This window comes from Rhinolophus hipposideros, assembly GCF_964194185.1.
Source record: "Rhinolophus hipposideros genome assembly, chromosome: 26".
NCBI classification, from domain to species: Eukaryota; Metazoa; Chordata; class Mammalia; order Chiroptera; family Rhinolophidae; genus Rhinolophus; species Rhinolophus hipposideros.
In genome coordinates this window covers 11,835,098-11,843,976 of record NC_138072.1, presented here as the reverse complement: position 1 = coordinate 11,843,976, position 8,879 = coordinate 11,835,098, and positions in this window count along the sequence as shown.

Below are 8,879 nucleotides of genomic sequence, written 5' to 3'. Positions count from 1 at the left end.
TTTTGGATATGATTTCCATAATGGCTTCCTGGATGCCATTGTCTGTGCGTGGCCACAGGTGAATCGGACAGCACTGGGCTCTGTCACAATTTTTAGCATCACTCTTAAGGGGACCATCTGTAAGCCCAGCTCCAGAGCTTGGCTGCTTAGGTTTCAGACCGTCTAGGTGTGTCTCATCTACATGATGACCTAAACTTACCTGAGCTGCTGAGGATCTGGCTCAGAGACAACGCCAAGAGCTCACTTGTAGAGCTCAAGCATTGAGCCAACGAGGTCGACTTTTCTCACCCACACATTTTTGGAACTCAGTTAACATATCCTCTTTTTCTTTCACAAGGCCGAGAGTTTTTGAAAGTGGATCAGTTTGAAATCAATGGTCCAGAACAAGTTATAAAAATAAGTTTATTTTTCTGTGGCCAAATTTATCGAGGTGCTTGTTGGTGCTGAAGTTGGAGACTGTTTCACTGGAAGCAGTGAACTCCCAGCGGCCTCTTCCTGGTTGTGGTCCCGCAGTAGGTGGCGCCTTCTTCCACTCACCTCTGGGCTTTTCTCTTCTACTTTTGGTCCATGGATATGCTTGCCTTGCTCTGAGTGTGGCTATGCCTTTCAGAAAGTATTTCAATATTTTAACTATCACACTGTGTGCTTGGCAGAGGGATGATGATGTTCTGTGTAAATGAATCTTCACTCTGGTTCATGTTATTGCAATCTGTGAGTTTGATTAATGTGATTGCTCCCCGTAGAGATAGATCTTGTATCCTATGCTGAAAAGTAAATATAAGTTTCAGAGTCTGAAAGGCCAGAGCCATGCCCTGGATGATGGTGAATTTAGCAAGGTGAATGCCATTCTGAGTGTGAACCTCATGGGGAACACGCCAACCCTCTCCAAGGGATACCCCCCCCCAACCTTTACTGCTGTGCACGATGAGCCTTAATATGCAACTGGTTCTAAACCAGGTTGCCTGGTGACCTTGGCGTGACCTTGAACACTTCACATTTCCCCCCTGATTCTCATTATATGTAAAATGAAGGAATTGGACTAGATGATCTCCAAACTTTAAGACTCTAAGACTCATGACTCAGTTGTGATTTATATAATGTAGGGCTAGTGATTTACAGTTTATTTCAGAATAACATAGTTAATAAGTAAGTATTTATGGTAAAAGAACTTTTCATGGATGACTGTCTTGTCACTGTTTTCTCATTGAGGGACTGAGAACAAGCAGAGGGTGTCAGCAGGACATGGTTAATTTCTTAACCTCTCTCTCCTCATGTATCTTATTTGCAAAATAAGGATAATAGCTCTACCTCCTGATTTTTTTTTAAGGATTAAATGAGCACATGCACACATTAAACAGCCAGTTCATTACGAGTTTATAAGACTTCCAAAATAATCCCATGAGTCTATAAAAACATAGCTGGACTATTAGCCTTTATGTAGGTCAAAGAACAGATTTTGTGACTAACTCTTTGACGTTCCACCAAGTTGTTATTTGCCAAAACCCAAACAATGAAACCTTCTTCCAAAGCAAAAAAATATGTGCGTTTGGTGCTACTAAGGCTCAAGGAAGGAGAAGACTTCAAACTATGAATCTTCAGTTTCCTTTTAGCTGGGATTACTAACTCAAACACTTTATCTACACTTGAAAAGAATTTGTCATTTTTCTCTGTGTGTGTTCCCATCCGTAAGAGGGAGTACAGCATTCTGGCTGGTTTAAGATGAAGAACCTTAAGTTAATGTGCAAAGGAAAGTTTTAGTCCCATCCAAATCCAAATCCAAGTTTAAACACACAAGCCTCATTTGCAAATTGAAAGCTGAGTCAGATAAATTCCTTGGAGGCTGATCTATCTCTAATTAGCAGTTTTTAGCCCCTGTACCTAGGTAGGAACAGCCAGAGTGGGCTGTGCCATTGGCAAGATAAGGATTTGTCTAGAAAAAAATGCACAGTTTCTTGTAAGAAATATGTGTCCTCCCCCATTGCAGTTCAATTACTTAGGAGAATATGGAAAGAAAAGAAGATATTTTAGGTGGTGGAATGTAAATCTGAGAGAGGAGCTATATCTTTAATTAAGAGGACAATAAAAAAGGGAAATGAGTTTATTCAACTGTACCTTCTCCTAAAAATTCTTGATGCAAAATTAAGTAGGTTCCCAGTAAAGGAGCCTAAGGGAGTGAGGGAAGGAAGAGGCATTGTTTAATAAAAGTGGAAGCCTGTGGCGCTTTTTAAGGGGTTACAGACAAAGATATAGGACTTTCATGTTGGTTACCATTGAACTTAGATTCTGGAGAAAGCCTTTATATCCACAAAGAAACACACTCCTTATGCCAGTTAGCCTTTGCATGTCACAAACTTCCCAAGTACAGTGGCTTTTAACAATGATTTATTATTTCTCGTGATTCTTTGGGTTGCTGAGCTCTGCTGGGTGGTTATTCTGCTAGTCTTACCTGGGATCACTCATGTGACTGTAATCACCTAGCAGGTTAACTGGGCCTGACGGGTGTGGGATGGCCTCACTCACCTGTCTAGAGCCTTGATACTGGTTGTTGGCTTCACTCTCTTTCTAGATGCTTTTTCCTCATGCAGTAGTCCATTTTGGTGATGGGAATTCCAAGAGGGTACCAATGGAAGGTGTAAGTCTTCAGAAGTCTTATCCACAAATGTCATAGAGTGTCACCTCGGCAACATTGGTCAAAACAAGTCACAAAGTCAGATTTACAGGGGGAGGAAATGATTCCATCTCTTGATGGAAGGAGTGACAAACTCATCATGCGAAGAGGCACAAACACAAGGAGACATGATTTATTGGGGGCCATTCCTAAAACTGTCTACGTACTTTTACCCTGATGGATGAAGCTGGGGGAGATTGTGTGCCAGTTATAGCATTCCCACGGGAGTGGGTGGACACTTCTGAACAAGTGCCCAGCTGAGAGGGTTAGACTTGGCCATAGGCCGAAACCGACCTTCAAGGTATCTCTGTTCCTTCTGCAAACACTAAAGCGCTGAACTGAGTGATAGATTCTTCCTTATGATTTCAATACTTTCACACTTACTCCTAGTTTCACTAACGTTCTTTAGAGTAAACAAATAACGGGGGTGCCTAAAAAATGTATACACATTTTCAGAAAGGAAAAAACTGTATTAAAATTGTAATACTCAATATATACCGATAACAAAAGATGAACACAAGTCACGTTTGACTTCTGCAATTATAAGAGGTGCTCAAAGTGGTTACCATCTGTGTAATTTTAATAGTTTTTTCCTTTCTTAAAATGTGTATATATATTTTTAGCACCCTCTGTAGTTTCATGATGCTTTTTGGCGTGAAAGTACAGCAGAAAGTATGCAGGAAGGAGCTCTGTCTTCTTCCTCCAGTGACTTTTATTTTTATATTACATATAACCTTCTGAGATATAACTTTATTTCCCTTTCTCATTTTCCTGAGGGATATAGTTTAGGGTAAAGGCCAAATGGCCCCACTGATTGGCATTCCGCCTGGATGGGGCAGGTTTCACCAAGACACAAACTTGTGCAGAAAAACAAACATATGGAGTGGCAAGGCTGAGAAGGCGATGCCTTCTCCCATCAGGAAAATGGGAGGAGATGAGCGTGCATGTCTAGTTTATTCTTTGAAAATTTAACAATCACATAATTTAGTCCTCCCTTACTGGGGCAGAGTAAATAAAATGGATAGAGAAGGAGTAGAAGTTTCCCATGAGTGTAGTTCCTTGCCCCTGGAAGGAGACATTTAAAATAGAGAAGTGTCCCTCCAAACTTGGGCCCATTTCAGCTGTCCTGCAATAGTATTGAATTAAGTCGATATGATTGGCTTGCTGAAGGCAAGCACGCCTACCTGAGGATGATGATGTGGGTGAAGGCCAGATGGCAGAGACCTTGTGTGCCATTTTGGATGGACAGAGAGTGTTCTCTGAGACACCACTGAGAGGACTTTGACACCATGTCTTGGTGAAGAGGAAAGAGGGCTATGGCAATTTAGTAACATCTGCCCTGGGCACAGTGATGGGAATGGTGTCAGAACGGCCCCTATTTGTCAGTCCTAGTATAGAGCATTGGACACCCTTCCCCACCTTGGCCGGTTACTAACGTTTCAAAGCTTAGTTCATTCATTTACCTACTCCCCTAATGTAACCTTTGCTGATCGCCATTCATACTTTCCCCACCTAATATCCAGGTACTTCAATCTGCTATACCACCCAACTCACCATACGCAGCTTTTGTGTATGTCCTTACTCAGTTTGGTATCTCCACTGTCTAGCAGTGTGCCTGGCACAGCTGAGAACACAATACCCTTGTGGAGAATTTACCTGGGCCTTATTCTGTAAACTTTGCATGATTCCGTTTGGCCAGGGTGTTGCGGAGACAGCTCTGACAGGGCCGTGGGCATCAGCCCTTCCTGTGTTTCCTGCAACGAAGCAGGCTGTGCTAGGGAGAATCTCAAGCAAACTAGAGTTTGGGTGGGTTCTCTCCACTGGCTTTAAAGGAATACACACAACCCTGTGAGCCACACTTGTAAAACTGAATAAAAAAGGACATTAGGATAGTGAAACCCAGCTCCAAAGACCTGAGAAAAAACAGCTTAGCTAGGAAGCGTAGCATTGGGCCTTGTTTCTTGATGATTTTTGGGAGAGTAGTGGTTACATTCCAATTATCTCAGGGTTGCCTCTTTGTAATTGACTCAAGAATGGAAGCCATCTCTGAGTAGTGACTGGGGGCTACACCGTTTCTCCACTTGGACGAGGTGACTAGTCTCCTGTGATTAGCAAGTGTAAGCCTCCAACAGTCCTTCAGCGTTCAAGGTGAGAATTTTTCACAGCCTAGCAGTGTGCACAGCGGAAAAGAACACATTGTGTTGGAATCATAGAGCCCGGATGTAGTTAGAGTTGTGCCACGTGACAGCCGCTCGGGGCGCTCTTCCTTACCTGCAAAATGGAGAGGGTGCTGATACCCTCTCAGGCCATGTGGTGTCATGAATTATTGAAAAGACAGTTAGAGCCTCAGGGTCTCCTGAGAACTCTCTGAAATCTGTATTATGTTTTACTTGCTAACAAGTACTTATGGTGGCTTTTCGAATAGTCGAATCTATGAGTATTTGTTCTTTTCAGATGTGAGCATATAATATAGCTCAGTCTCTGATTCAGTTTTAAATACAGCCTTTTGTTTGGGGCATGGCAGCAACTGTGCCTTCTCTCCCTTTCAGGAGCGAAGTACTGGCCCTTTGTACATACGTTTCTACCTTATCATCCTGTTTGTGTATAAATCAGTGGAGAGAGAGGAAGCTGGGGGAGCCCAGGAAAGCTAACAGAGCTAAACATGTCTGAATGGGATCTCCTTTTCCATAAACCAGGTATATATGTTGTGGTCTTGTGCCTTTCCCTTCAGCCAGGGTGACTCTGCCTGAATGATTTTATTTGTAAACCTCTGCTAGGAGTTCTCCGTGGGAACCCTGGCCCGGCTGGTCGTGGTAGCCTGGTCAGACAGCCCGAGTCCCCAACACACGCGGCGGTGAGCCCCAAGATGTGAGCATTTATATCCAGTAGTCTGGATGTTTTCCTGCAGCCTGAGGCTCGGGTGAGATTCCCAGTGTGATCAGACAAGAGGTAAATAGCTGATGGCCTAGCCCCTGTGTAAAGCTTTCTCATTTATCCAGAATGTGAGTGTTTTTGAGGTGGAAGTGGTTGACGTTCTGCAACGCACTGCTGCTCAAACTTAATGCACATTGGAGTAACCTGAAAAAGCCTGGATTCTGATTCAGCAGGTCTGCGCTGGTGCCCGAGATTCCTGCATTACCAACAGTCTCTAGTCGTGGACCCCACTTGGCAGACCAAAGGCTTCCAAGTGCGATAACAGGAGAGAACCGACTTTCTGAAAGAGCCTCTTCCATTCACAAAATTCTCTGCCATCACACAACTCTAGACACTGCAGCCCTCCTCTTGGCTGATGGGTGTTAAGTTAAGCAAAACTTGTCCAAGGCAAAAGAGACACTGGTGTCTGGAACACATCTGGAGCACTTGAATTGGAGGCAAATAGGTACAGATGGTACACGTGTCATTCACTGCCGAAATCCAGAGCTCTTAGCTAGACAGCTCCACAGGGGTCGATGAAGGGTGCTCATCTCACAAAAATGCCAAGAAGCATGGAGAATGTCAGCCAGGGCTCCTTACCTTTTGTAGTGTGTTATGTAATCCACCCCACCCAGTCACTTGCTAAGAATGAACAATATTTATTTGGGAAGTTTGTGCATAAATCTCTCTTTTGTTATCAGTGGAACTTAAAAATAGTTTGCCTCTTAAGTGTAAATATCTGTGACTCTGCCAAAAGAACTCTTAAATTTTTGTTTTATTTTGGGTGGCGGGGGGAATGGGAGGAGGTGCTATATCTGTGTGTTGCTGAAACATCCAGTTGGAAAATGAAAAAAACAAAACAACACAAACAAGTAGACTGTTTGCCTCAATGTCAAAAAATATCTTCTTTGATTTTTATTTATCTACTTTGGGCAAGAATTAACTTTTGGTTTGGTGTGCTAACCTGGACCGCTGCTCTCCCCCTGCTACTCCCAACACACAAGAAAAATGGCACCGTGTTTGCCCCTACCTTTCTTCCAGGAGTTATTGTAAGATTTAGTACAATCATGAAAATAATTTCAAAGAAGAGATTACTGCAGTCATCTATGCATTCGCTTTGATTTCTTCATCTTAATTTTATTACTAGCTTTGTTAGAAGCATTAACATCTTATTAGCATCTTAATTTATCATTAACATCTTTGGTTCGACTGGTTTGTATCTTCACAGCAGAAAAATTCTAAGGTGTATTTCTTGAAGACTTCAGGTGTGTTCCTTGAAAAGCTCTATGAATTAAATAATTCCCCCCATTAGTTTACAAGAGATACCTACCTGTGGCTCCTTTTAGTTCCTAACATTTAGATTCAAGATGGTCTGCTTCCCGTTGTCAAGTAATTAACAATCTGTAAACCAATACTTAACGTGCAGTATGTCACTGCCAACTAACAAAATCCTGCAGAGAGTTCTTTTGTCATTTGAATTGCTAGCCTTGCAGTAATTTGGTTTCAGAGTTTCCATTTTCACAGTCTGGCCTATCCTAAAGAGAGGTTGGAGGTTTTAAAATATGTCCACACATTCCTTGATACTCCTTCTTTAAACAGGTGGAGACGGATTCCCCTCTTACCCTCACCCCTTGGGCATGGGTTCAGCTTTTGTGACTCATTTCTAATGAATAGACTATTTTAGAAGAAATGGTGTGTGACTTCTGAAGCCAGACCATAAAAGGCCTTATGTCTTCCTTCTTGATCTCGGTCTCTTGGATCACTCACTGTAGAGGAAACCAGCTGCCATTCTGTGATGACACAGAAGCAGTGCTATTAAAAGGTTCACATGGTGAAGAACTAAGACTTCCTGTCAACAGCAGTGGGGAATCTAGGCCTCTGGCCAACAGCCATGAGAGTGAGCCATTTTGTAAGCAGATCCTCCAGCCCCAGACGAGCCTTCGGATGACTGCAGCCCTAATGAAGACCTTGACTGAAACCTCAGGAGAGACCTTAAGCCATAATCACCCAGCTCCCGAGTTGCTGACCCATAGACTTTGGGATAATATATGTTTATTGTTTAAGCTGCTAAGTGATTTGTTATGAAACAGTAGATAACTGATATAGGAAATATGTCTACTGTTATCAAAGAGGCATCTACTAGGGGTTGGTAGTAGCCCTGAATATTTAGGGAAACTGTATGTCAGGTATAAATATGGACACAGCAAAATGTCAAGATTAAATAAAGCAAAGGAATAGAACCTGATTGGTGGAAGACCAAGCTTCAATAAAACATCTCAAACTCCTTAATGATCACCAGCCATTAACTATTATTCAATTTCCTGCATGTCCCAGGAGATGTATAGTGAGAAGGAAAGGAGGTTGGGAAGCCACATTTAGGAGAGGAATTATGAAGTGTGGTATAGATACCCTTGCTCCATGAACACAGGGCTCATATGCTCTGCTGGCTTCATGAAACAGGAATGAAGCTGCACCTTGAACTCTGCATCTATTTCTCATTCTTACTCTCAAGTCCTGTATGGTTGGAGTGCGTTGCTCGATTCAATTTATATTAGTTCAGGAAACAACAAACAAGACAAACCTATTATGTGGCCAGAGGGTTCATACTAAGCATATTTTCTCTCCAGCATCAGAAATGTCTCGTAGTACAAGTTGATCCTGCACAGTTCAAGTGAGAGAACATTTATATTTGCAAACCTCGCGTGCATTCCATTTCAATTCCTTAGAAGGGACTCCACATCCCGCACGTGCAGTTCTTCAGAGGGGAGGATGGAGCTCTGGCAAAACTGCAGAAATACTAACCACCTTCTGAGTTAGTTAAAGCAAAGCCAATTTTTGTTTTCTGTTATTTTTCTCACCTTTAGAGTGACACAACTTGGATTAGTTTGTACAGTGCTGAACCTCATGAACACATTGTATAGATGGAGACATAAGGCTCTATTTTTTGTTTGTTTGTTTGTTTTTAACGTATTTTATTTAGAATCCAGGACATTAATGCTGGAGAAGGTCTCAGAAATCATTTGCTCTACTTGTTTGCAAACTGAGTCCTCAGGTTCCTCAGGAATACTCTGGGGCCACCTGAATTTTATCTCTTTTCAGATACCATGTCCTGGCCATACTTATTTAAGCATATGGTTCTAAGCCTCTGATTTAATTATTGCCCTCACATTTTAAATGTTTAAACTGAGGTTCAGAGTGATAAATGGATTTGTACAAAGTCACGTAGTTTGCAGTGGGTGGTTTGAGATGAACCACCAACCTGGGTTCTAGACTTCTCAGAGGGTGATCTTCAGGTACT